Source organism: Scyliorhinus torazame, chromosome 24 (genome assembly GCF_047496885.1).
Source record: "Scyliorhinus torazame isolate Kashiwa2021f chromosome 24, sScyTor2.1, whole genome shotgun sequence".
Taxonomy (NCBI): Eukaryota; Metazoa; Chordata; class Chondrichthyes; order Carcharhiniformes; family Scyliorhinidae; genus Scyliorhinus; species Scyliorhinus torazame.
In genome coordinates, this window is record NC_092730.1 from 34,064,602 (window position 1) to 34,092,515 (window position 27,914).

The window sequence follows — 27,914 nt, forward strand, 5'->3', positions numbered from 1 at the left end:
CCGCGGGTCGAAAAAAATAAAACAGAAAAGAAGTGTTTTTAAAGGATAAACCTACCTCCCAGAAATCACTTGCGCACCGCTCCCGCTGAAATCGACTGGTCTGTTCCTGTGAAGGTAAGTGTTTTTAAAGGATAAACGTACCTCCCAGAAATCACTTGCGCACCGCTCCCGCTGAAATCGACTGGCCTGCTCCTGTGAAGGTAAGTGTTTTTAAAGGATAAACTTACCTCCTAGAAATCACTTGCGCACCGCTCCCGCTGAAACGACTGGCCTGCTCCTGTGAAGGTAAGTGTTTTTAAAGGATAAACCTACCTCCCAGAAATCACTTGCGCACCGCTCCCGCTGAAATCGACTGGTCTGTTCCTGTGAAGGTAAGTGTTTTTAAAGGATAAACGTACCTCCCAGAAATCACTTGCGCACCGCTCCCGCTGAAACGACTGGCCTGCTCCTGTGAAGGTAAGTGTTTTTAAAGGATAAACTTACCTCCTAGAAATCACTTGCGCACCGCTCCCGCTGAAACCGACTGGCCTGTTCATGTGAATGTAAGTGTTTATAAAGGATAAACTTACCTCCCAGAAATCACTTGTGCACCGCTCCCGCTGAAATCGACTGGCCTGGTCCTGTGAAGGTAAGTGTTTTTAAAGGATAAACTTACCTCCCAGAAATCACTTGCGCACCGCTCCCGCTGCGGTGAACGAAACGAACACGAGATTGAAAGATTGTTTGACCGTGCCATGTGTCTCTGAATTTATCGTACACCAAATAAAGCAACCTTAAATTCACAGAGAGCACCAGGGTGAGATTCACAGAATGATACAACACAGCCACACACAGCAACAGAGACTGCAGATAGAGAATTGATCCAATATTCACATGTCACACCAGAGACTGACAGTTAAAGATTTATTTACACCCAAACGCCGAAATGCACTCTCCCCTCCACACACAGACAATGCACAATGCCACTGAAAGCTTTGTGTTGATTCTGACATGCAGACATTTTAACGGACACTGGCAGACAACTGACACACACATACAATGCCCCAATCTCAGCTATTGTTATTGAGTGGATCAAATCATTATGTTGTTTCACAGTTTCGTTTAAAACGTCTGCATATCAGAATCATCACAAAGCTTTCAGTGACCTCCGGGGTCGGATGTGAGGCAAAGTTTGAAGGAATCAGTAACAGGTTGATCAATGTCCCCAGAGAGGTGAAACTGCCGCCCCGAACTTCCTTCTATAAAGGTGATTCCAGTCACTCCCCACTTTTCCATCAGAATAACGTCACAGAAGAAATCACATCACCTTCACAGAACAACCATTCAGCACGAAAGTAAAGTATCTGAACTACGCTGACCTGAATCAGTGTGCTCAAACGTGTGTTGTTGTTGAAAGAAAAAACGAGGAAATGAATAGTTTTCTGGCTACCGCAGGGCAGTAATGTTGTAGCTCCTGGTTTAAGGAGCAGAATGCCGCAGCGGAAGCGTGCTGGGCCATTAGCCCGAGGTCGAGGAATCGAGGGTATTCTCTGCTATTTACTTTCTCCCACACACCAAAAGTAAACATAACGCACCTTCCTGTTTTTGCAGCAAATACCTATCAGGATCTTTCTTGCAGTCTCATCCCGACATTTGTCCCAGGATTGAAGGAGACAGCATGACACATTACAACATTGTACAGCTCACACATAGGGAACCACAGAGAAAATGCTGTAAAATCTCAACAGGCGTGACAGCATCTGTAGGGAGAGAAAAGAGCTAAAGTTTCGAGTCCAGAAGGCCTTTCTCAAAGCTGGACTGGAAACGTTATCCAGCAGTACCCCACAGAGGGGCAATATAGATATATAACGATATCCATAATAACTCACAGGGGCCAATAAGGAAATAAAGCTTTATCGAGCAATGAATCACAATAGAAACCGAGTTCCCAACTTCCCCTCTCGGCCGGATGTGAACCTTCCAACCAGCCAGACTATTTACAACAAGATAAGACGAATGTTCCCCGGAGCCCTGGGATCAATATTAATTCCTCAACCAGAGTCACTGAAGCAGATTATCGAGTCATTAACTGGGCTTTTGCCTGTGGGGACTTGCTGTGCGTTTATAAGCAGGAATCACCTGTCCTTGAGCCCAACGCTTTTACATTGAATATTAGATATTGGATCTTCCTCCGGTTGAAAATCTTGCTGCAGAAATTTAACCTCGTGGAGGAAAAGTTACTATCAGGAGTGGGAATCGAACCCACGCCTGCAGAGGAGACTACAAAGCTTAGCGCAGCACCTTGGACCGCTCAGCCACCCTAACGCGTTGGCGTGGAAAAAAAGCTCCCTGCACAAATCGACTTAAATTGTATCTTGATCGTCATTTCATTTCAAACAAGATGTGCTTTGTCTATTTTCAAACCCCAGCCAGAGTCCTGTACCTGAGTGCTATCCCTCTCCAAGCCTCTGGGGGTTAAGGAGCTTCTCGTTGCTGCATTTATCCGTTTGCTCCAATCAAGGAGGACCGAATTCCCGATCTACCTGTTCCTCACACGAAGATATTGAGAGTCTAAGATCTGAGCGATCTGAAAACCTCATCACTATTCTTAGAATTCCCCTTATACCAGAAAAGGGTCAAGATATTCTAACAGGTGAACAGGGATTCTCACTCTCTGAATCCTGTGCAGACTTAGCTGGGTGTTATTCGGGTCAAACTAGTGTTTCAAGTCATCCGCCGGTATAACACATGTCTTCATAGAAGATTCTGTTTACTTTCCATTCAGTAGCTTCACTCACGGGTCCGGCTTTTCTAAGTGGAGTAAAGTAACCTTTCTAATAACCACTCTTTCACGTTCTCAATTTAAGTTCGTTTTAATTTCAAATTAAAAGATAAAATCACTGTTTTACAGAAAAGTAATAAGACCTTTTCTTTGGACCGTCCTGGTCAGTTGTTAGGCCTTCAGGACTGCCTTGACAATCTTTCTTCTTTAACATTTGGTTTTCTCCTGATGGAGTCGCTGTTCTGCTCGGTTTCCGTGTTCAGTCCTTTCCATGACCGAGGGCAGCTATGAGAGCTGACTCACTGGATGCTGAATTATTACCATTCATAGAGCCCTTTGCGCAGCCTAACTTTCTACATGACCTTTATTGAAATGTAACTGCTGCTTGCCGACTGTAGCTAATGTAAGCTCCCAGTCTTATTTTGCTTGACAGGTAATACATTTGTTTGGCAGCTAATAAATTTATTTGTTGCTTGGTCAGCAATTTTTCTGATATCTGCCTCTAGTGATGTTTTTCTCAGTGTCAATACTGGATATGATCTCGTGTTCAACGAAGCAGTTCGCCTCTGCACTTTTACGGTTCAGCTGGTGTCGAAGCCCTCTGTAATTCTAACCTTATCTGTCTTGGACCTATACCCTATGAGCTGATTACTTTCTAAAAGGTTTTTAACGTCAAAAATGTGTAAATTATGTTATAAACGTGCCACCTCATGTGTTTTGCTGGAAAGCAGTTGTCTCATATTTAACTGGCGTCAGCAGGGTTTCACGCCTAACCTTTATCCCTCAATTTAAACCGAAGATCCTGGCTGTTCCTTTTTGAATTGTTCTATAAAATAATGCACTTCTAAAGACGTGTGAAGTACTGTTCCCTTTTATATAACTTAAACATTTAAATTGATTGAATGTCTTTTTAACTTGAAAAACAGGATGAGTTGGCTCTAGCTCTGTTCTTTAATGCCTGTGAAGCTATCTGTATTTCAAACAAGCTGCGGCTGTTAACCCTTTGTGGGACCTTTCGCTTTCTTTTGAAATCTCAGGCTTTTCCAGGCTTACTTTCATGGTTCAAATGACATATTGTTCAACTTTTGCATTACACCCCCTCTTGGCATTTGAAACATGGCCCCATTCTTTTAATTCTTATCCCCCTACTCATTTTATACCATCGTATCCCATATCTGTGCTTTCAATATTCAATTTTCCTGTTTTCAAATCGTGTCCCAACCCCATCGTGTGATTTTATCCATCGCTTATACCACAGGTGACAGACAGGTCATTGTTTAATTATAATCACCGTGGACTATAGTGGCAGCTGTTCATAAAGGTAACCCAATAGCTATTTTTCGTGTGTTCCACTATCTCCAAAGCATTTTATCTCCTTGGGATAGCAGCACCGTACAAGCTGCCTCGTGTCCCTTAGGATCAGTAAGCCACTCAATACATCAGTAACCAAAAAGTTTGTTTACCTGTCACTGGCAGTCGAGTGTCCCATTCCTGTTGCATCCAAATTGCCTTATGTTCCTCATTGGTATCGTAAACGACTTTATCATGTATTAACCACTTACTCCCGTGCATCATCAATTTAAAAGGTGTCTTTGACCCCACTTCCAACCCTGATTTTCTCTCATGGGTAACTAAAATGTCCCTGAACCAAGTACGTCCGGAACCATTTGATATAGATGCTATTGTAACTGACTGCCATGTCTCTTCAAGATCCCTTTCCTCCGTTATCATCTCTTGAAACACATGACGCGTATATTTGCCCTTATAACAGTCGCCACATAACCAACCAAAAATGGTTGACAACCCTATTTCTATTGCAAGGAGCAATACATTTAATACATCGAACTGGTGGGGGTCCAACTCAATTGAGCCCACTTTCTTCACATCGAATCATCACTATATCGTCTTCCATATAAACATTATTCCTCCCTGTTGTCAAGTACAAAGTTACAAAAGTAAGCCTTATCTTAACACTTTGCTATGCAACTAATCACACAAACAGTTTGTGTGTTACATCTTCACATATTTTTTAGCAATCACAATCTGTAAGACAAAATTTAATATCAACACATCGTTTCCTGGTCTTAACAGAGTGATTTTTAAGCCAGAACTTGTGCCCAATAATGAGAGTATATAAATCACACATGGTATTAACAACATCAATATTCCCCGTGATATGATATGTGCTGGTACTTTGGTAAATTACCCACGAGATTACCCTTACTACACTTTAAGTGAACCCTTGTTTAACCCCTTTGTATTAAAACAGTCCCATTTTACAGAAAACTCACACCCTTTGTGGATGTTGAGTAAACTAAATTTGTTCAAACTGTTGAGCAGCTTTAGCTCCGTCATCATCAGACAGACTGAGATTCCCTGCTGGTTTTCGCTATTGTATGACAAGTTGTGCTCCTGTCTCAAGTTCTAATTAACTCTGTCAGATTCTGTGCTGTTGCGTTTAGTTCTAAGCATGTCAATTGTATCTGTAGATGTCACTTGTTCTTTAGAATAATTCATGCTTTTGACAGCATCCAATGCTATCCTAGTTCCAATTGTTCTATTGCCCAGCTATCTGCCGCCCATTGTAGTTTAGTGCTGTAAGGCTCCCTCTAACTAAAATCAACTACCAAAGTCCTGCATTTGTTCCTTGTCAGTTGGCATCTGTTATCTCAAGCCATGTCAAATTCTTTTTCATACATACATAACAATTCTTAATAAGATGCACGACATTTTAAAAAAAATAATTATCATAATGCCTCAAGGAAACTTCGTTTAAAACATTGGTTGTAAATTTCGCACTGCAACATCAAGCTCAAACAAACAAAAATGTCTTAATACTATTGTCTCGTAAACTGTGGGGGTTCCTCGTCAGTCGCTGCTGTCTGTCGCGACCCTTAAAAAATCCATCATGTAGTACACGTCCCGTGGAGAACTCAGATCATCCATCAGCTGGTGTCCAGGCCACATGTCCAGTCAGAGAAGTGTGACCGAAGGTTTCACTGCTCAGTAATCATTTGATACTTCGGTTTATTCCCAACTCGAAAAGATTTCTTCCTGGCTTTGTCAGTTACGGTCCTCAAATATGTAACCAATTATATCATTTTTCTCTCTTTCCGTTGAGCAATTTTATTTCAACATTTGCAACATAGGTTTTGACATAATTTAAAATTTCCCAATTTCCACAGCAATGCGGCGGCAATTACCCCTCCCGCAATTGATACAAACAAGTACCAATTGTTTTGAACCAAGGTTAACGTAGTCCAAAACCATTTAAATGGACTTGCTATAATTTTAATTGCTGTTTTAAATGTTTCTTTAATTTTTAAGCCCACGTCTATCAAATCGTTTCCCAAATTACTCCTACTTGTGGTTTTGTTTTGCAACGCATTTCTTATCTTAACTTGCCCTTTCTCGGGGTCCCAGTTAGTATCATTAGTTTTCCCCGAATACTGTCTAAAAATCTTTAACCGATCTGATAATTTTAGTACGTATTCCAGGCTGCTTGCAAGTGCTCCCAACATTCTACTGAATATGTTGTTACTGACACTGTTGCTTGATTCTAACAGACTGCTGTTGAGCCTATCTCCTGGATGATTTGGAAATCAATGATTTCTTCCGTTATATTTAAACATTTGCTTATTCTTATTTTTATTATGTGTTTTATCTGACTGAAGCTGGTATCTATTTTTCCATATCCCATTACTTCACCTGATTCCCCTAATGCAATTAGAATACTAATATTCCGAAACTAATCACGGCAATCCCCATTAACATTGTTGCCCCCCATTTTAACCAATCTAGCTTACTCCTAGTCCTAGCTTCTTCCATTCCTTCTTTAAACCCGATCCTTGTATCCCTCTTGATTGTAGTCCTTTTTCTCCTTCCAAACAAATGTGTCTGTATCATTCTATCTATCTGAAAAATCAAACGAACAGGCCAAGGTTGGAGAGGGCCCTATTTGTTCATTTGTATGTTCTATTCTTGTTTGGATACTCCAGAAGTGCCCTCTCCAGGACCTCCGGATGTCCTTTTTGTTTCTTTTTGGGTTTTTTGGTGGCTTGGTTTTTGCTCAATTATGTACATCATACAATTAAGGCCGGTTAAGCCTTCTCCTTCTATCATTGCACCCCTGAGTGAGATTCGAAGAATCTCAAACTCCTCCTCTTTTGCTCGCTCAGTGGTCCAATCTGGTTGAAACTTACCCTGATACATTTCGGATATTGCTACTGACTTAACTCCAATTTCTTTATTTCTGATTATGACAGGATTTTTATGAAAGGTAAGTTCTGAACATGACATTTTATCTTCATCATCTGTCCTATCAATGCTGCTAACAGGTTTTAATTCACTGTCATCCCACTCTACTTCATCACATAATACTAGTGAGTGCAGTAATTCACTGACACTCATAACTAAACATTCCTTTCCTCTAAAGCCTGTCCATTGTCTGGGGGTTTCAATTTATCCACAGAAACCCCTTCCCTGTATCGGGAAAGTTTTGGTTCATATTTTTTCCAAATCCATATCCCGGGTCAATCATTAATTTCGTACAACATTCCTTTTCTCCTTGTCCAACCGGTTTGGGGGTATGGTCTACCCTCTGGCACGGCACCATTGCGGTGATACAGTCTCTGAACACTGTTAGGCTAATTTTATGTCCCCGGGTCATCCCAACATCTTTTAAACTATATACTCCCTCACTAATTGGGATAATAAGTTTGTCACTTCTCCACAATCCTGCACATCATTTCAGAATTACATCATCGTTAGCTAGGTTTTCTCTGCAGTAATGACATTTTGTCACTTTCATACCATCCCATATACAATCCTTGCTGATTACGTTTCTTCTTTGCTGCCGAAAGGTTGCCTATGGATTATCATAATCCCTTGGTTATTATTTAGCTGGGTCAGATGTTTCATTTCTGATATAATTCTTTTTGCTCCAGACGCCATGCTTCTCTAATTCAACTATATGTTCACCCAAATTCTGAACGATCTTTTCTTTACCTTTTACCTAGTTTTAGTTGGTAGCTTCACCCAAACTGCCTCTGTGCTATCGATTGGTATTTAATATCCTAATTTTTCCTGCATGGAATTTTATTGAATATTTCCCTGCCATCAGATTCTCATTTCCTGATACTGAAAGTAATTCTCCTAATCTAACTTCTGGTCTAATATCTTTATTCCCTAAAGCTCCTTCTACCATGTATTTAACATTCTAAACATCATTTTTCCTGCTCCTGACTATCTTTTGAGTCTTCGGGCACGAGGAACCTGCTGGAGCTGTGCCGTGTCAATTTCAACGGGTTAGTTTCAAAGTACTTTCCTGCACAGAGCTCTGACTGAGTAAAACCTCTTTTTGTGTTTATGCTGTGACCAATTTAGTTCTGAACATACTGATTTACTACCTCATAATATTGGTCACATTTCTACCTGCCGTTTATAACTTCTAATTGATGTGAAACTCGGTTTTGCAAAATACAACATTTTAAAAACTTGAAACACCAAAGGGAAATTCACAAATCCTTATTAAACACACACACACTCATTTATCCACCGAGACCTTGGATGTCTATTCCATCGGGTTTTAGGCACTCTAACAAAAATGAGACCCCTCCGTTCTGATAAGCCTCCCTTATCAAGGAGTTTTTTTTGCCTCTTTTAATCTCTTCCACTCTCGCCCCGTACGCTCGCCCCATTGCTTCACATCTCTTGACCGTGTTTCAGAGCAAGAGGATTACCCTAATTGCCATTTTCTGGATTCTAAATTTCTGTTCCTGGTTGTCCCTTTCAGGTGCACTCCGACATTCAGGATATGCACCCTATCTGGGACCTATCCAGGGGTACTGAGGCACTGTCTTCTTGTTTTAGTTAAAGGTCGATTGATCTTGGTTTCTAAAGTTTTCTCGGCGTCCCTATTTCTCTAGGCTTTCCCTCATAATCTGCTTGACTCCAAGGAAGATTTATTTTTGTCCTCCTTCTACCAGTAATGGATGCAAGAATCCCAGTACCTTTACTAAGATGTCTTGCAGACTTTTACTCAGGGTCAGTATCTTCTAGTCTTCTGACGCTCGCACCCAACTAAGTTTTAGGTCCCCCCGATCCACAGAATATCCTTCCAAAAGTCAATCACACATGACTTTCCGCATTAAACTCGGCAGGTAAAGTTCGCCTCACACATATACTAGAAACTTCTAATATTCTAACAATTATTTGGGAACTAGAATCGTCTAATATTCCATTCCCTGTGTAGGTTAGAAACTTCTAATATTCTAGCCTCGCTTTACCCAGAAACTTCTAACATTCTAGCCCTCCACGTTGCGCGACATGAAGTTAAAACCTCACCACTATTCTTAGAATTCCCCCTGTACCAGAAAAGGGTCAAGATATTCTCAATGATGAACAGGGATTCTCACTCCCTGACTCCTATGCAGACTTAGGTGGGCGCTATTCGGGTCAAACCAGTGTTTCATGTTATCCCACGGCATAACCCATGTCTTCAGAGAAGATTCTGTTTACTTTCCACTCAGGTGCTTCACTCACGGGTCCGGCTTTTCTAAGTAGAGTGAAGTAAACTTTCGAAAAACACTCTTTCAGGTTATCAATTTAAGTTCGTTTTAATTTCAAATTAAAAGATGTAATCACTGTTTTTACAGAAAAGTAATAAGATATTTTCTTTGCATCTTCCTGGTCAGTTGTTAGACCTTCAAGTCTGCCTTGACAATTTTCTCCTGTAACGTTTGGTTTTTTCCTGATGGATTCGCTGTTCTGCTCGGCTTCCGTGTTCAGTCCTACCCATGACCGAGGGCAGCTATGAGAGCTGGCTGCTGAATTATTAGGTATTATATAGCCCTTTGCGCAGCCTTAGTTTCTACATGGCATTTATTGAAATGTAGCTGTTGCTTGCTGACTGTAGCTAATGCAATCTCCCTGTCGTTGAACTAGCTTATTCTGCTTGACATGTAATACTTTTGTTTGGCAGGTAATACATGTATTTGTTGCTTCGCCAGCAACTTTTCTGATATCTGTCTTTACTGATGTGTTTTCTCAGTCTCAATACTAAATATGAACTCGTGTTCAACGAAGCAGTTCGCCTCTGCACTTCTACTGGTCAGCTGGTGTCAACGGCAGGTCGCCCCCTATATTTCTAACCTTATCTGGCTTGGACCTATACACTATGACCTGATTATTTGCTAAAAGATTTTTAACGTCAAAAATGTGAAATTATGGTAGAAACGTACCACCTCATGTGTTTCTTAGCTGGAAAGCAGTTGTCTCATATTTAAGTGGCGTCAGCAAGGTTTCCCGCTTAACCTTCTCCCCCAATTTAAATCTAAGATCCTGGTTGTTCCTTTTTTAATTGTTCAGTAAAATAATGCACTTCTCAGGAAGTGTGAAATACTGTTCCCGTTTATATAACTTAAGATTTTAAATTGATTGAATGTCTTTTTAACTTTAAAACCAGGTTGATTTGTCCATATCTGTTTTCTTTAACGCCTGCGAAGCTATCTGTATTTTAAACAACCTGCGGCTGTTACCCCTTTGTGGGACCTTTCCATTTCATTTCAAATCTCAGTCTTTTCCAGGTTCACATTCATGGTTCAAATGATATATTTTTTCATTATAACCTGTTCCTCACACGAAGGTATTGAGAGACGAAGATCTGAGCGACGTGAAGTATCCAATTGGAGAGATGCATCCTGGCGACTGGAATCTCTCTCCACAGCTGCTTCCGGTGCTGCTTTCACAGCCGAAGAACCCCTCCAGTGTCCAAACAGGTGAAAGTTCATCCAGTAGAGGCGGCAGAAGGGAGTTCTGGGAGAAGTCAACTTAGTCAACTCGACTATACTGTGGGTAGCTGAAGAACAGGTGTCAAGGAGCAGATCATACTGAAAGGAAAATGTTGATACTAATAAAGAAAAAGGCAGATGTGCTGCTGGGAGATAGCGCCTTGTTTGCTTTTGGTGTGAGTGAGAATACAAATAGCAGACGATGGTTTTGTTCCAGCGACTGCTGGGCTATGGGCCCACCACGCTCCCGCTGCGCCAGTCCGCTCGTGGTTGAGCTATTCGCGGTCGGACATAAGGCAAAGTTTGAAGTATTCGGTAACAGCTTGATCAACGTTCCCAGGGAGGTGAAACTTCCGCCCCGAACTTCTTTCTGTAAAAGTGATGCCAGTCACTCCCCACTTTCCCATCAGAACAACGTCACAGAAGAAATCACATCACCTTCACAGAACAACCATGCAGCACGAAAGCAAAATATACATTCTTCCTCACGCCAAAAGTAAACATAACGCACGATCCTGTTTGCTTTGCAGCAAATTTCTATTGTAGTCAGAATCTCTATTGTAGTCTCATCCCGACATTAGTCCCAGGAATGAAGGAGACAGCATGACAAATTACAACATTGTAAATGTCACAAATAGGGAACCACAGAGAAAATGCTTTAAAATCTCAGCAAGTCTCCCAGCATCTGTAGGGGGAGAAAAGAGCTAATGTTTCGAGTCCAGGAGAACCTTTGTCAAAGCTGGACTGCAAACGTCATCCAGTAGTACCACACAGAGGGGCAATATAGAGATATAACGATATCCAGTAATACCTCACAGGGGGGCAAAACGTTAATAAAGCATTAACTAGAAATAAATCACAATAGATACCGTGTTCCCAACTTCCCGTCTCGGACGGATGTGAACAACCCAACCAGCCAGACCGATGTACAACAAAAGAAGATTAATTTTAGCCGGAGTCCTGTGATCCATTTGAATTCCTCAACCAGAGTCATTAAGCAGATTATCGAGTCGTTACATGGGCTTCTGCCTGGAGGGTATTGCTGAGTGTATTTAAGCAGGAATCGCATGTCCTGAGACCAACACTTTTCCATTGAATGGGAGGGATTGGATCTTCCTGAGGTTGAAATATTGCGGGGGAAATTTAACCTCGTGGAGGAAAAGTCAATATCAGGAATGGGATTCAAACCCACGCCTCCAGCAGAGACTGCGACCTCAACGCAGACCGCTCGGCCATCCTAATGCGTTGTCTTCGAAGCGAAGATCCGTGCACAAATCGACTTTAAGTCTATCTTCATCGTTATTTCATTTCAAACAAGATGTGCTTTTCCTACTTTTGAACACCTGCCAGAGTCCTGTGTCTGAGTGCCATCCTTGTCCAAACCGCTGGAAGTTTAAGGAGCTTCCCATTGCTGTATTGATCAGTTTGCTGTCATCAACAAGGCCCGAATTCCCGCTCTACCTGTTCCTCACACGAAGGTGTTGAAAGTCTAAGATCTTAGCGAATGAAGTATCTAATTGGAGAGTTGCGCTCTGGCGACTGCAATTCTCTCCACAGCTTCTTCCGGTTCTGCTTTCACAGACAATTAGCCGAAGAATCCCTCCAGTGCCCAATCAGGTGAACGTTAATCCAGTAGAGGCGGCAGAAGAGTGTGCTGGGAGAGGTCAACTTGGACACCTCGACTGTACTGTGGTTAGCTGAAGAACAGGTGTCAAAGAGCGGATCAGACTGAAAGCAAAACTTTGATACTAATAAAAAAATTGGCATCTGTGCTGCTGACAAGTAGCATCTTTTTCCGTTTGGTGTGAGTGAGAATACGAATAGCAAAGGATGGTTTCGATCCAACGACATCAGGGTTTTGAGCCCAGCACACTCCCGCGGTGCCATTCGGCTCATAGCAAATAATTTTCGTGGTCGGACTTGAGGCAACGTTTGAGGAAATCTGTAATAACGTGATCAATGTCCCCAGAGAGGCGAAACTGCCGCCCCGAACTTCAGTTTATGAAGGTGATTCCAGTCACTCCCCACTTTCCCATCAGAACAACGTCCCAGAAGAAATCACATCACCATCACAGAACAACCATTCAGCACGAAAGTAAAGTATCTGAACTATGCTGACCAGAATCAGTGTGCTCAAACGTGTGTTCTTGTTGAAAGAAAAAAATGAGGAAGTGAATAGTTGTGTGGCTACCGCAGGGCAGTAATGTTGTAGCTCCTGGTTTAAGGAGCAGAGTGCCGCAGCGGAAGCGTGCTGGGCCATTAGCCCGAGGTCGAGGATATTCTCTGCTTTTAACATTCTCCCTCCCACCAAAAGTTAACAAAACACACGTTCCTATTTGCTTTGCAGAAAATAGCTATCAGAAACTTTCTTGCAGTCTCATCCCGACATTAGTCCCAAGAATGAAAGAGACAGCATGACACATTACAACATTGTAAAGCTCACACATAGGGAACCACAGAGAAAATGCTTTAAAGTCTCAGCAGATCTGACAGCATCTGGAGGGAGAGAAATGAGCTAACGTTTAGAGTCCAGGTGACCCTTAGTCAAAGCTGCTCGGGAAACGTTATCCAGCAGTACCCCACAGAGGGGCAATATAGATATATAACGATATCCAGTAATAACTCACAGGGGGCCAATAAGGAAATAAAGCTTTATCGAGCAATGAATCACAATAGAAACCGAGTCCCCAACTTCCCCTCTTGGACGGATGTGAACAATCCAACCTGCCAGACTATTTACAAGAGAAGACGAATTTTACCCTTCTCTTGCGATCAATATTAATTCCTCAACCAGAGTCACTGAAGCAGATTATCGAGTCATGAACTGGGCTTCTGCCGGTGGGGTCTTGCTGTGCATATTTAAGCTGGAATCTCATGTCCTGAGACCAACGCTTTTCCATTGAAAGGGAGGTATTGGACATTCCTGAGGTTGAAAATCTTGCTGGAGAAATTTAACCTCGTGGAGTAAAAGGCAATATCAGGAGTGGGAATCGAACCCACGCCTCCAGAAGAGACCGCTCGGGTACCCTGATGCGTTGAAACCGAAGCTAAGATCCGTGCACAAATCGACTTAAAGTCTGTCTTCATCTTTATTTCATTTCAACCAAGATATGCTTTCCCTACTTTTGAACCACAGCCAGTGTCCTGTATCTGAGTGCCATTCTTGTCCAAACCGCTGATGGTTAAGGAGCTTCTCATTGCTGCATTGTTCAGTTTGCTCTAATCAACAAGGTCCGATATCCGCTCTACCTGTTCCTCAGTCGAAGGCATTGAAAGTCTAAGATCTGAGGACGTGAAGAATCCAATTGGAGAGTTGCATTCTGGCAACTGCAAGATGTCTCCACAGCTGCTTCCGGTGCTGCTTTCACAGACAAGTAGCCGAAGAACCCCTTCAGTGTCCAATCAGGTGAACGTTCATCCAGTCGAGGCGGCAGAAGAGTGTTCTGGGAGAAATCAACTTAGTCACCTCGACTGTACTGTGGTTAGCTGAAGACCAGGTGTGAAAGAGCGGATCAGACTGAAAGCAAAACTTTGATACGAATAAAGAAAAAGGCCGATGTGCTGCTGACAAACAGCAACTTGTTTCCGTTTGCTGTGAGTGAGAATACGAATAGCAGAGAATGGTTTCGATCCATCGACCTCTGGGTTATGGGCACAGAACACTCCCGCTATGCTGCGCGGATCGTGGCTCATTCTTTCCGTGGTCGGTATTGAGGCAAAGTTTGAAGAAATCTCTAACAGTGTGATCAATATTCCCAGAGAGGCGAATCTACCGCCCCGAACTTCATTCTATGAAGATGATTCCAGTCACTCCACACTTTCCCATCAGAACAACGTCACAGAAGAAATCACATCACCTTCACAGAACAACCATTCCTCACGAAAGTAAAGTATCTGAACTATGCTAACCAGAATCAGTGAGCTCAAACGTGTGTTCTTGTTGAAAGAAAAAAATAACGAAGTGAATAGTTGTGTGGTTACTGCAGGGCAGTAATGTTGTAGCTCCTGGTTTAAGGAGCAGAGTGCGCAGCGGAAGCGTGCTGGGGCATTAGCCCGAGGTCGAGGAATCGAGGGTATTCTCTGCTATTTACATTCTCCCTCACACCAAAAGTAAACATAACACACGTTCCTGTTTGCTTTGCAGAAAATAGCTATCAGAAACTTTCTTGCAGTCTCATCCCGGCATTAGTCCCAAGAATGAAAGAGACAGCATGACACATTACAACATTGTAAAGCTCACACATAGGGAACCACAGAGAAAATGCTTTAAAGTCTCAGCAGATCTGACAGCATCTGGAGGGAGAGAAATGAGCTGACGTTTCGTGTCCAGGTGACCCTTAGTCAAAGCTGCTCGGGAAACGTTATCCAATCGTACCCCACAGAGGGGCAATATAGATATATAACGGTATCCAGTAATAACTCACAGGGGGCCAAAAAGGAAATAAAGCTTTATCGAGCAATGAATGACAATAGAAACCGAGTCCCCAACTTCCCCTCTTGGACGGATGTGAACAATCCAACCTGCCAGACTATTTACAAGAGAAGACGAATTTTACCCTTCTCTTGGGATCAATATGAATTCCTCAACCAGACTCACCGAAGCAGATTGTCGAGTCTTGAGCTGGGCTTTTGCCGGTGAGGTCTTGCTGTGCGTATTTAAGCGGGAATCTCATGTACTGAGACCAACGCTTTTCCATTGAAAGGGAGGTATTAGATCTTCCTGAGGTTGAAAATCGTGCTGGAGAAATTTAACCTCGTGGAGTAAAAGGCAGTATCACGAGGGGGATTCGAACCCACGCCTCCAGAAGAGACTGCGACTTGAACGCAGCGCCTTAGACCGCTCGGCCATCCTGATGCGTTGACGCAAAAACTAAGATCCGTGCACAAATCGACTTAAAGTCTGTCTTCATCTTTATTACATTTCAAACAAGACATGCTTTCCCTACTTTTGAACCCCAGCCAGAGTCCTGTATCTGAGTGCCATCCTTGTCCAAACCGCTGGTGGTTAAGGAGCTTCTCATTGCTGCATTGATCAGTTTCCTCTAATCAGCAAGGTCCGATATACCGCTCTATCTGTTCCTCAGACGAAGGTTTTGAAAGTCTAAGATCTGAGGGCGTGAAGTATCTAATTGGAGAGTTGCATTCTGGCGACTGCAATCTCTCTCCACAGCTGCTTCCGGTGCTGCTCTCACAGACAAGTAGCCGAAGAACACCTCCACTGTCCAATCAGGTAAACGTTCATCTAGTAGAGGCGGCAGAAGAGTGTTCTGGGAGAAGTCAACTTAGTCACCTCGACTGTACTGTGGCTAGCTGAAGAACAGGTGTCAAAGAGTGGATAAGACTGAAAGCAAAACTTTGGTACCAATAAAGAAAAAGGCAGATGTGCTGCTGACAAATAGCAACTTGTTTCCGTTTGGTGTGATTGAGAGTACGAATAGCAGAGGATGGTTTCAATCCATCGACCTCTGGGTTATGTGCCCAGCACGCTTCCGCTGCGCCACTCTGCTCGGTGCTCTTTTTTTTTGTGGTCGGATTTGAGGCAAAGTTTGAGGAAGTCTGTAACAGCGTGATCAATGTTCCCAGAGAGATGAAACTGCTGCCCCGAACTTCATTTTATAAAGGTGATTCCAGTCACTCCCCACTTTCCCATCAGAACAACGTCACAGAAGAAATCACATCACCTTCCACAGAACAACCATTCCGCACGAAAGTCAATTATCTGAACTGTGCTGACCAGTATCAGTGTGCTCAAACGTCTGTTCTTGTTGAAAGAAAAAAATGAGGAAGTGAATAATTGTGTGGTTACCGCAGGGCAGTAATGTTGTAGCTCCTGGTTTAAGGAGCAGAGTACGCAGCGGAAGCGTGCAGGGCTCTTAGCCCGAGGTCGAGGAATCGAGGGTATTCTCTGCTATTTGCATTCTCCCTCACAACAAAAGTAAACATAACACACGTTCCTGTTTTCTTTGCAGCAAATAGCTATCAGAAACTTTCTTGCAGTCTCATCCCGGCATTAGTCCCAAGAATGAAAGAGACAGCATGACACATTACAACATTGTAAAGCTCACACATAGGGAATCACAGAGAAAATGCTTTAAAGTCTCAACAGATCTGACAGCATCTGGAGGGAGAGAAATGAGCTAAGGTTTCGAGTACAGGTGACCCTTAGTCAAAGCTGCACGGGAAACGTTATCCAGTCGTACCCCACAGAGGGGCAATATAGATATATAACGATATCCAGTAATAACTCACAGGGGGCCAATAAGGAAATAAAGCTTTATCGAGCAATGAATCACAATAGAAGCCGAGTCCCCAACTTCCCCTCTTGGACGGATGTGAACAATCCAACCTGCCAGACTATTTACAAGAGAAGACGAATTTTACCCTTCTCTTGGGATCAATATGAATTCCTCAACCAGACTCACCGAAGCAGATTGTCGAGTCATGAGCTGGGCTTTTGCCGGTGGGGTCTTGCTGTGCGTATTTAAGCGGGAATCTCATGAACTGAGACCAACGCTTTTCCATTGAAAGGGAGGTATTGGATCTTCCTGAGGTTGAAAATCTTGCTGGAGAAATCTAACCTCGTGGAGTAAAAGACAACACCAGGAGTGGGATTCGAACCCACGCCTCCAGAAGAGACTGCGACCTGAACGCAGCGCCTTAGACTGCTCGGCCATCCTGATGCGTTGACGCAAAAACTAAGATCCGTGCACAAATCGACTTAAAGTCTTTCTTCATCTTTATTACATTTCAAACAAGACATGCTTTCCCTACTTTTGAACCCCAGCCAGAGTCCTGTATCTGAGTGCCATCCTTGTCCAAACCGCTGGTGGTTAAGGAGCTTCTCATTGCTGCATTGATCAGTTTCCTCTAATCAGCAAGGTCCGATATACCGCTCTACCTGTTCCTCAGACGAAGGTTTTGAAAGTCTAAGATCTGAGGGCGTGAAGTATCTAATTGGAGAGTTGCATTCTGGCGTCTGCAATCTCTCTCCACAGCTGCTTCCGGTGCTGCTCTCACAGACATGTAGCCGAAGAACCCCTCCAGTGTCCAATCAGGTGAACGTTCATCCAGTTGAGGCGGCAGAAGAGTGTTCTGGGAGAAGTCAACTTAATCACCTCGACTGTACTGTGGCTAGCTGAAGAACAGGTGTCAAAGAGTGGATAAGACTGAAAGCAAAACTTTGGTACCAATGAAGAAAAAAGCAGATGTGCTGCTGACAAATAGCAACTTTTTTCCGTTTGGTGTGATTGAGAGTACGAATAGCAGAGGATGGTTTCGATCCATCGACCTCTGGGTTATGGGCCCAGCACGCTCCCGCTGCGCCACTCTGCTCGGGGCTCTTTTGTTTTTTGTGGTCGGACTTGAGGCAAAGTTTGAGGAAGTCTGTAACAGCGTGATCAATGTTCCCAGAGAGATGAAACTGCTGCCCCGAACTTCATTTTATAAAGGTGATTCCAGCCACTCCCCACTTTCCCATCAGAACAACGTCACAGAAGAAATCACATCACCTTCCACAGAACAACCATTCCGCACGAAAGTTAATTATCTGAACTGTGCTGACCAGTATCAGTGTGCTCAAACGTCTGTTCTTGTTGAAAGAAAAAAATGAGGAAGTGAATAATTGTGTGGTTACCGCAGGGCAGTAATGTTGTAGCTCCTGGTTTAAGGAGCAGAGTGCGCAGCGGAAGCGTGCAGGGCTATTAGCCCTTGGTTGAGGAATCGAGGGTATTCTCTGCTATTTGCATTCTCCCTCACAACAAAAGTAAACATAACACGCGTTCCTGTTTGCTTTGCAGAAAATAGCTATCAGAAACTTTCTTGCAGTCTCATCCCGACATTAGTCCCAAGAATGAAAGAGACAGCATGACACATTACAACATTGTAAAGCTCACACATAGGGAACCACAGAGAAAATGCTTTAAAGTCTCAGCAGATCTGACAGCATCTGGAGGGAGAGAAATGAGCTGACGTTTCGTGTCCAGGTGACCCTTAGTCAAAGCTGCTCGGGAAACGTTATCCAGTCGTACCCCACAGAGGGGCAATATAGATATATAACGGTATCCAGTAATAACTCACAGGGGGCCAATAAGGAAATAAAGCTTTATCGAGCAATGAATCACAATAGAAACCGAGTCCCCAACTTCCCCTCTTGGACGGATGTGAACAATCCAACCTGCCAGACTATTTACAAGAGAAGACGAATTTTACCCTTCTCTTGGGATCAATATGAATTCCTCAACCAGACTCACCGAAGCAGATTGTCGAGTCATGAGCTGGGCTTTTGCCGGTGAGGTCTTGCTGTGCGTATTTAAGCGGGAATCTCATGTACTGAGACCAACGCGATTCCATTGAAAGGGAGGTATTAGATCTTCCTGAGGTTGAAAATCGTGCTGGAGAAATTTAACCTCGTGGAGTAAAAGGCAATATCAGGAGTGGGATTCGAACCCACGCCTCCAGAAGAGACTACGACCTGAACGCAGCGCCTTAGACGCTCGGCCATCCTGATGCGTTAACGCAAAAACTAAGATCCGTGCACAAATCGACTTAAAGTCTGTCTTCATCTTTATTACATTTCAAACAAGACATGCTTTCCCTACTTTTGAACCCCAGCCAGAGTCCTGTATCTGAGTGCCATCCTTGTCCAAACCGCTGGTGGTTAAGGAGCTTCTCATTGCTGCATTGATCAGTTTCCTCTAATCAGCAAGGTCCGATATACCGCTCTATCTGTTCCTCAGACGAAGGTTTTGAAAGCCTAAGATCTGAGGGCGTGAAGTATCTAATTGGAGAGTTGCATTCTGGCGACTGCAATCTCTCTCCACAGCTGCTTCCGGTGCTGCTCTCACAGACTAGTAGCCGAAGAACCCCTCCACTGTCCAATCAGGTAAAAGTTCATCCAGTAGAGGCGGCAGAAGAGTGTTCTGGGAGAAGTCAACTTAGTCACCTCGACTGTACTGTGGCTAGCTGAAGAACAGGTGTCAAAGAGTGGATAAGACTGAAAGCAAAACTTTGGTACCAATAAAGAAAAAGGCAGATGTGCTGCTGACAAATAGCAACTTGTTTCCTTTTGGTGTGATTGAGAGTACGAATAGCAGAGGATGGTTTCAATCCATCGACCTCTGGGTTATGGGCCCAGCACGCTTCCGCTGCGCCACTCTGCTCGGTGCTCTTTTATTTTGTGGTCGGACTTGAGGCAAAGTTAGAGGAAGTCTGTAACAGCGTGATCAATGTTCCCAGATAGATGGAACTGCTGCCCCGAACTTCATTTTATAAAGGTGATTCCAGTCACTCCCCACTTTCCCATCAGAACAACGTCACAGAAGAAATCACATCACCTTCCACAGAACAACCATTCCGCACGAAAGTCAATTATCTGAACTGTGCTGACCAGTATCAGTGTGCTCAAACGTCTGTTCTTGTTGAAAGAAAAAAATGAGGAAGTGAATAATTGTGTGGTTACCGCAGGGCAGTAATGTTGTAGCTCCTGGTTTAAGGAGAAGAGTACGCAGCGGAAGCGTGCAGGGCTCTTAGCCCGAGGTCGAGGAATCGAGGGTATTCTCTGCTATTTGCATTCTCCCTCACAACAAAAGTAAACATAACACGCGTTCCTGTTTGCTTTGCAGAAAATAGCTATCAGAAACTTTCTTGCAGTCTCATCCCGATATTAGTCCCAAGAATGAAAGAGACAGCATGACACAGTACAACATTGTAAAGCTCACACATAGGGAACCACAGAGAAAATGCTTTAAAGTCTCAGCAGATCTGACAGCATGTGGAGGGAGAGAAATGAGCTGACGTTTCGTGTCCAGGTGACCGTTAGTCAAAGCTGCTCGGGAAACGTTATCCAGTCGTACCCCACAGAGGGGCAATATAGATATATAACGGTATCCAGTAATAACTCACAGGGGGCCAATAAGGAAATAAAGCTTTATCGAGCAATGAATCACAATAGAAACCGAGTCCCCAACTTCCCCTCTTGGACGGATGTGAACAATCCAACCTGCCAGACTATTTACAAGAGAAGACGAATTTTACCATTCTCTTGGGATCAATATGAATTCCTCAACCAGACTCACCGAAGCAGATTGTCGAGTCATGAGCTGGGCTTTTGACGGTGGGGTCTTGCTGTGCGTATTTAAGCGGGAATCTCGTGTACTGAGACCAACGCTTTTCCATTGAAAGGGAGGTATTGGATCTTCCTGAGGTTGAAAATCTTGCTGGAGAAATCTAACCTCGCGGAGTAAAAGACAATATCAGGAGTGGGATTCGAACCCACGCCTCCAGAAGACACTGCGACCTGAGCCTTAGACCGCTCGGCCATCCTGATGCGTTGACGCAAAAACTAAGATCCGTGCACAAATCGACTTAAAGTCTGTCTTCATCTTTATTACATTTCAAACAAGACATGCTTTCCCTACTTTTGAACCCCAGCCAGAGTCCTGTATCTGAGTGCCATCCTTGTCCAAACCGCTGGTGGTTAAGGAGCTTCTCATTGCTGCATTGATCAGTTTCCTCTAATCAGCAAGGTCCGATATACCGCTCTACCTGTTCCTCAGACGAAGGTTTTGAAACTCTAAGATCTGAGGGCGTGAAGTATCTCATTGGAGAGTTGCTTTCTGGCGACTGCAATCTCTCTCCACAGCTGCTTCCGGTGCTGCCCTCACAGACAAGGAGCCGAAGAACCCCTCCAGTGTCCAATCAGGTGAACGTTCATCCAGTAGAGGCGGCAGAAGAGTGTTCTGGGAGAAGTCAACTTAATCACCTCGACTGTACTGTGGCTCGCTGAAGAACAGGTGTCAAAGAGTGGATAAGACTGAAAGCAAAACTTTGGTACCAATAAAGACAAAGGCAGATGTGCTGCTGACAAATAGCAACTTTTTTCCGTTTGGTGTGATTGAGAGTACGAATAGCAGAGGATGGTTTCGATCCATCGACCTCTGGGTTATGGGCCCAGCACGCTGCCGCTGCGCCACTCTGCTCGGTGCTCTTTTTTTTTTGTGGTCGGACTTGAGGCAAAGTTTGAGGAAGTCTGTAACAGCGTGATCAATGTTCCCAGAGAGATGAAACTGCTGCCCCGAACTTCATTTTATAAAGGTGATTCCAGTCACTCCCCACTTTCCCATCAGAACAACGTCACAGAAGAAATCACATCACCTTCCACAGAACAACCATTCCGCACGAAAGTTAATTATCTGAACTGTGCTGACCAGTATCAGTGTGCTCAAACGTCTGTTCTTGTTGAAAGAAAAAAATGAGGAAGTGAATAATTGTGTGGTTACCGCAGGGCAGTAATGTTGTAGCTCCTGGTTTAAGGAGCAGAGTGCGCAGCGGAAGCGTGCAGGGCTATTAGCCCTTGGTCGAGGAATCGAGGGTATTCTCTGCTATTTGCATTCTCCCTCACAACAAAAGTAAACATAACACGCGTTCCTGTTTGCTTTGCAGAAAATAGCTATCAGAAACTTTCTTGCAGTCTCATCCCGACATTAGTCCCAAGAATGAAAGAGACAGCATGAAACAGTACAACATTGTAAAGCTCACACATAGGGAACCACAGAGAAAATGCTTTAAAGTCTCAGCAGATCTGACAGCATCTGGAGGGAGAGAAATGAGCTGACGTTTCGTGTCCAGGTGACCCTTAGTCAAAGCTGCTCGGGAAACGTTATCAAGTCGTACCCCACAGAGGGGCAATATAGATATATAACGGTATCCAGTAATAACTCACAGGGGGCCAATAAGGAAATAAAGCTTTATCGAGCAATGAATCACAATAGAAACCGAGTCCCCAACTTCCCCTCTTGGACGGATGTGAACAATCCAACCTGCCAGACTATTTACAAGAGAAGACGAATTTTACCCTTCTCTTGGGATCAATATGAATTCCTCAACCAGACTCACCGAAGCAGATTGTCGAGTCATGAGCTGGACTTTTGCCGGTGAGGTCTTGCTGTGCGTATTTAAGCGGGAATCTCATGTACTGAGACCAACGCTTTTCCATTGAAAGGGAGGTATTAGATCTTCCTGAGGTTGAAAATCGTGCTGGAGAAATTTAACCTCGTGGAGTAAAAGGCAATATCAGGAGTGGGATTCGAACCCACGCCTCCAGAAGAGACTGCGACCTGAACGCAGCGCCTTAGACCGCTCGGCCATCCTGATGCGTTAACGCAAAAACTAAGATCCGTGCACAAATCGACTTAAAGTCTGTCTTCATCTTTATTACATTTCAAACAAGACATGCTTTCCCTACTTTTGAACCCCAGCCAGAGTCCTGTATCTGAGTGCCATCCTTGTCCAAACCGCTGGTGGTTAAGGAGCTTCTCATTGCTGCATTGATCAGTTTCCTCTAATCAGCAAGGTCCGATATACCGCTCTATCTGTTCCTCAGACGAAGGTTTTGAAAGTCTAAGATCTGAGGGCGTGAAGTATCTAATTGGAGAGTTGCATTCTGGCGACTGCAATCTCTCTCCACAGCTGCTTCCGGTGCTGCTCTCACAGACAAGTAGCCGAAGAACCCCTCCACTGTCCAATCAGGTAAACGTTCATCCAGTAGAGGCGGCAGAAGAGTGTTCTGGGAGAAGTCAACTTAGTCACCTCGACTGTACTGTGGCTAGCTGAAGAACAGGTGTCAAAGAGTGGATAAGACTGAAAGCAAAACTTTGGTACCAATAAAGAAAAAGGCAGATGTGCTGCTGACAAATAGCAACTTGTTTCCGTTTGGTGTGATTGAGAGTACGAATAGCAGAGGATGGTTTCAATCCATCGACCTCTGGGTTATGGGCCCAGCACGCTTCCGCTGCGCCACTGTGCTCGGTGCTCTTTTATTTTGTGTTCGGACTTGAGGCAAAGTTTGAGGAAGTCTGTAACAGCGTGATCAATGTTCCCAGATAGATGAAACTGCTGCCCCGAACTTCATTTTATAAAGGTGATTCCAGTCACTCCCCACTTTCCCATCAGAACAACGTCACAGAAGAAATCACATCACCTTCCACAGAACAACCATTCCGCACGAAAGTCAATTATCTGAACTGTGCTGACCAGTATCAGTGTGCTCAAACGTCTGTTCTTGTTGAAAGAAAAAAATGAGGAAGTGAATAAATGTGTGGTTACCGCAGGGCAGTAATGTTGTAGCTCCTGGTTTAAGGAGCAGAGTACGCAGCGGAAGCGTGCAGGGCTCTTAGCCCGAGGTCGAGGAATCGAGGGTATTCTCTGCTATTTGCATTCTCCCTCACAACAAAAGTAAACATAACACGCGTTCCTGTTTGCTTTGCAGAAAATAGCTATCAGAAACTTTCTTGCAGTCTCATCCCGACATTAGTCCCAAGAATGAAAGAGACAGCATGACACAGTACAACATTGTAAAGCTCACACATAGGGAACCACAGAGAAAATGCTTTAAAGTCTCAGCAGATCTGACAGCATCTGGAGGGAGAGAAATGAGCTGACGTTTCGTGTCCAGGTGACCCTTAGTCAAAGCTGCTCGGGAAACGTTATCCAGTCGTACCCCACAGAGGGGCAATATAGATATATAACGGTATCCAGTAATAACTCACAGGGGGCCAATAAGGAAATAAAGCTTTATCGAGCAATGAATCACAATAGAAACCGAGTCCCCAACTTCCCCTCTTGGACGGATGTGAACAATCCAACCTGCCAGACTATTTACAAGAGAAGACGAATTTTACCCTTCTCTTGGGATCAATATGAATTCCTCAACCAGACTCACCGAAGCAGATTGTCGAGTCATGAGCTGGGCTTTTGACGGTGGGGTCTTGCTGTGCGTATTTAAGCGGGAATCTCGTGTACTGAGACCAACGCTTTTCCATTGAAAGGGAGGTATTGGATCTTCCTGAGGTTGAAAATCTTGCTGGAGAAATCTAACCTCGTGGAGTAAAAGACAATATCAGGAGTGGGATTCGAACCCATTCTCCAGAAGACACTGCGACCTGAACGCAGCGCCTTAGACCGCTCGGCCATCCTGATACGTTGACGCAAAAACTAAGATCCGTGCACAAATCGACTTAAAGTCTGTCTTCATCTTTATTACATTTCAAACAAGACATGCTTTCCCTACTTTTGAACCCCAGCCAGAGTCCTGTATCTGAGTGCCATCCTTGTCCAAACCGCTGGTGGTTAAGGAGCTTCTCATTGCTGCATTGATCAGTTTCCTCTAATCAGCAAGGTCCGATATACCGCTCTACCTGTTCCTCAGACGAAGGTTTTGAAACTCTAAGATCTGAGGGCGTGAAGTATCTCATTGGAGAGTTGCTTTCTGGCGACTGCAATCTCTCTCCACAGCTGCTTCCGGTGCTGCCCTCACAGACAAGTAGCCGAAGAACCCCTCCAGTGTCCAATCAGGTGAACGTTCATCCAGTAGAGGCGGCAGAAGAGTGTTCTGGGAGAAGTCAACTTAATCACCTCGACTGTACTGTGGCTCGCTGAAGAACAGGTGTCAAAGAGTGGATAAGACTGAAAGCAAAACTTTGGTACCAATAAAGACAAAGGCAGATGTGCTGCTGACAAATAGCAACTTTTTTCCGTTTGGTGTGATTGAGAGCACGAATAGCAGAGGATGGTTTCGATCCATCGACCTCTGGGTTATGGGCCCAGCACGCTCCCGCTGCGCCACTCTGCGCGGTGCTCTTTTTTTTTTGTGGTCGGACTTGAGGCAAAGTTTGAGGAAGTCTGTAACAGCGTGATCAATGTTCCCAGAGAGATGAATCTGCTGCCCCGAACTTCATTTTATAAAGGTGATTCCAGTCACTCCCCACTTTCCCATCAGAACAACGTCACAGAAGAAATCACATCACCTTCCATAGAACAACCATTCCGCACGAAAGTAAATTATCTGAACTGTGCTGACCAGAATCAGTGTGCTCAAACGTCTGTTCTTGTTGAAAGAAAAAAATGAGGAAGTGAATAATTGTGTGGTTACCGCAGGGCAGTAATGTTGTAGCTCCTGGTTTAAGGAGGCGAGTGCGCAGCGGAAGTGCTGGGCCATTAGACCGAGATCGAGGAATCGAGGGTATTCTCTGCTATTTACATTCTCCCTCAAGCCAAAAGTAAACATAACACACGTTCCTGTTTGCTTTGCAGCAAATACCTATCAGAAAATTTCTTGCAGTCTCATATCGACATTAGTCCCAAGAATGAAAGAGACAGCATGACACATTACAACATTGTAAAGCTCACACAGAGGGAATCACAGAGAAAATGCTTTAAAGTCTCAGCAGATCTGACAGCATCTGGAGGGAGAGAAATGAGCTGACGTTTCGTGTCCAGGTGACCCTTAGTCAAAGCTGCTCGGGAAACGTTATCCAGTCGTACCCCACAGAGGGGCAATATAGATATATAACGGTATCCAGTAATAACTCACAGGGGGCCAATAAGGAAATAAAGCTTTATCGAGCAATGAATCACAATAGAAACCGAGTCCCCAACTTCCCCTCTTGGACGGATGTGAACAATCCAACCTGCCAGACTATTTACAAGAGAAGACGAATTTTACCCTTCTCTTGGGATCAATATGAATTCCTCAACCAGACTCACCGAAGCAGATTGTCGAGTCATGAGCTGGGCTTTTGACGGTGGGGTCTTGCTGTGCGTATTTAAGCGGGAATCTCGTGTACTGAGACCAACGCTTTTCCATTGAAAGGGAGGTATTGGATCTTCCTGAGGTTGAAAATCTTGCTGGAGAAATCTAACCTCGTGGAGTAAAAGACAATATCAGGAGTGGGATTCGAACCCATTCTCCAGAAGACACTGCGACCTGAACGCAGCGCCTTAGACCGCTCGGCCATCCTGATGCGTTGACGCAAAAACTAAGATCCGTGCACAAATCGACTTAAAGTCTGTCTTCATCTTTATTACATTTCAAACAAGACATGCTTTCCCTACTTTTGAACCCCAGCCAGAGTCCTGTATCTGAGTGCCATCCTTGTCCAAACCGCTGGTGGTTAAGGAGCTTCTCATTGCTGCATTGATCAGTTTCCTCTAATCAGCAAGGTCCGATATACCGCTCTACCTGTTCCTCAGACGAAGGTTTTGAAACTCTAAGATCTGAGGGCGTGAAGTATCTCATTGGAGAGTTGCTTTCTGGCGACTGCAATCTCTCTCCACAGCTGCTTCCGGTGCTGCCCTCACAGACAAGTAGCCGAAGAACCCCTCTAGTGTCCAATCAGGTGAACGTTCATCCAGTAGAGGCGGCAGAAGAGTGTTCTGGGAGAAGTCAACTTAATCACCTCGACTGTACTGTGGCTCGCTGAAGAACAGGTGTCAAAGAGTGGATAAGACTGAAAGCAAAACTTTGGTACCAATAAAGACAAAGGCAGATGTGCTGCTGACAAATAGCAACTTTTTTCCGTTTGGTGTGATTGAGAGCACGAATAGCAGAGGATGGTTTCGATCCATCGACCTCTGGGTTATGGGCCCAGCACGCTCCCGCTGCGCCACTCTGCGCGGTGCTCTTTTTTTTTTGTGGTCGGACTTGAGGCAAAGTTTGAGGAAGTCTGTAACAGCGTGATCAATGTTCCCAGAGAGATGAATCTGCTGCCCCGAACTTCATTTTATAAAGGTGATTCCAGTCACTCCCCACTTTCCCATCAGAACAACGTCACAGAAGAAATCACATCACCTTCCACAGAACAACCATTCCGCACGAAAGTAAATTATCTGAACTGTGCTGACCAGAATCAGTGTGCTCAAACGTCTGTTCTTGTTGAAAGAAAAAAATGAGGAAGTGAATAATTGTGTGGTTACCGCAGGGCAGTAATGTTGTAGCTCCTGGTTTAAGGAGGAGAGTGCGCAGCGGAAGTGCTGGGCCATTAGACCGAGATCGAGGAATCGAGGGTATTCTCTGCTATTTACATTCTCCCTCACGCCAAAAGTAAACATAACACACGTTCCTGTTTGCTTTGCAGCAAATACCTATCAGAAAATTTCTTGCAGTCTCATATCGACATTAGTCCCAAGAATGAAAGAGACAGCATGACACATTACAACATTGTAAAGCTCACACAGAGGGAATCACAGAGAAAATGCTTTAAAGTCTCAACAGATCTGACAGCATCTGGAGTGAGAGAAATGAGCTAAGGTTTCGAGTCCAGTTGACCCTTAGTTAAAGCTGCACAGGAAACGTTATCCAGTAGTACCCCACAGAGGGGCAATATAGATATAGAACGATATCCAGTAATAACTCACAGGGGGCCAATAGGGAAATAAAGCTTTATCGAGCAATGAATCACAATAGAAACCGAGTTCCCAACTGCCCCTCTTGGAGGGATGTGAACAATCCAACCTGCCAGACTATTTACAAGAGAAGACGAATTTTACCCTTCTCTTGGGATCACTATTAATTCCTCAACCAGAGTCAC

The 27,914-nt window shown here is 44.1% G+C and overlaps 7 non-coding genes across 7 annotated transcripts; all 7 read right to left on the minus strand.

Annotated features, from left to right (window-relative positions):
* Positions 1-15,323: 15,323 nt before the first annotated feature.
* Positions 15,324-15,406, minus strand: trnal-caa (transfer RNA leucine (anticodon CAA)). Its single transcript has one exon. It is a non-coding gene; the product is annotated as a tRNA-Leu (tRNA).
* Positions 15,407-17,148: 1,742 nt separating this feature from the next.
* On the minus strand, positions 17,149-17,231 carry trnal-cag (transfer RNA leucine (anticodon CAG)). Its single transcript has one exon. It is a non-coding gene; the product is annotated as a tRNA-Leu (tRNA).
* Positions 17,232-17,811: 580 nt separating this feature from the next.
* trnam-cau (transfer RNA methionine (anticodon CAU)) lies at positions 17,812-17,883 on the minus strand. The gene has a single exon. It is a non-coding gene; the product is annotated as a tRNA-Met (tRNA).
* A 3,572-nt stretch (positions 17,884-21,455) lies between these two features.
* trnam-cau (transfer RNA methionine (anticodon CAU)) lies at positions 21,456-21,527 on the minus strand. The gene has a single exon. It is a non-coding gene; the product is annotated as a tRNA-Met (tRNA).
* Positions 21,528-22,618: 1,091 nt separating this feature from the next.
* Positions 22,619-22,701, minus strand: trnal-cag (transfer RNA leucine (anticodon CAG)). Its single transcript has one exon. It is a non-coding gene; the product is annotated as a tRNA-Leu (tRNA).
* A 1,742-nt stretch (positions 22,702-24,443) lies between these two features.
* trnal-cag (transfer RNA leucine (anticodon CAG)) lies at positions 24,444-24,525 on the minus strand. Its single transcript has one exon. It is a non-coding gene; the product is annotated as a tRNA-Leu (tRNA).
* Positions 24,526-26,266: 1,741 nt separating this feature from the next.
* On the minus strand, positions 26,267-26,348 carry trnal-cag (transfer RNA leucine (anticodon CAG)). Its single transcript has one exon. It is a non-coding gene; the product is annotated as a tRNA-Leu (tRNA).
* Between the last annotated feature and the right edge of the window lie 1,566 nt (positions 26,349-27,914).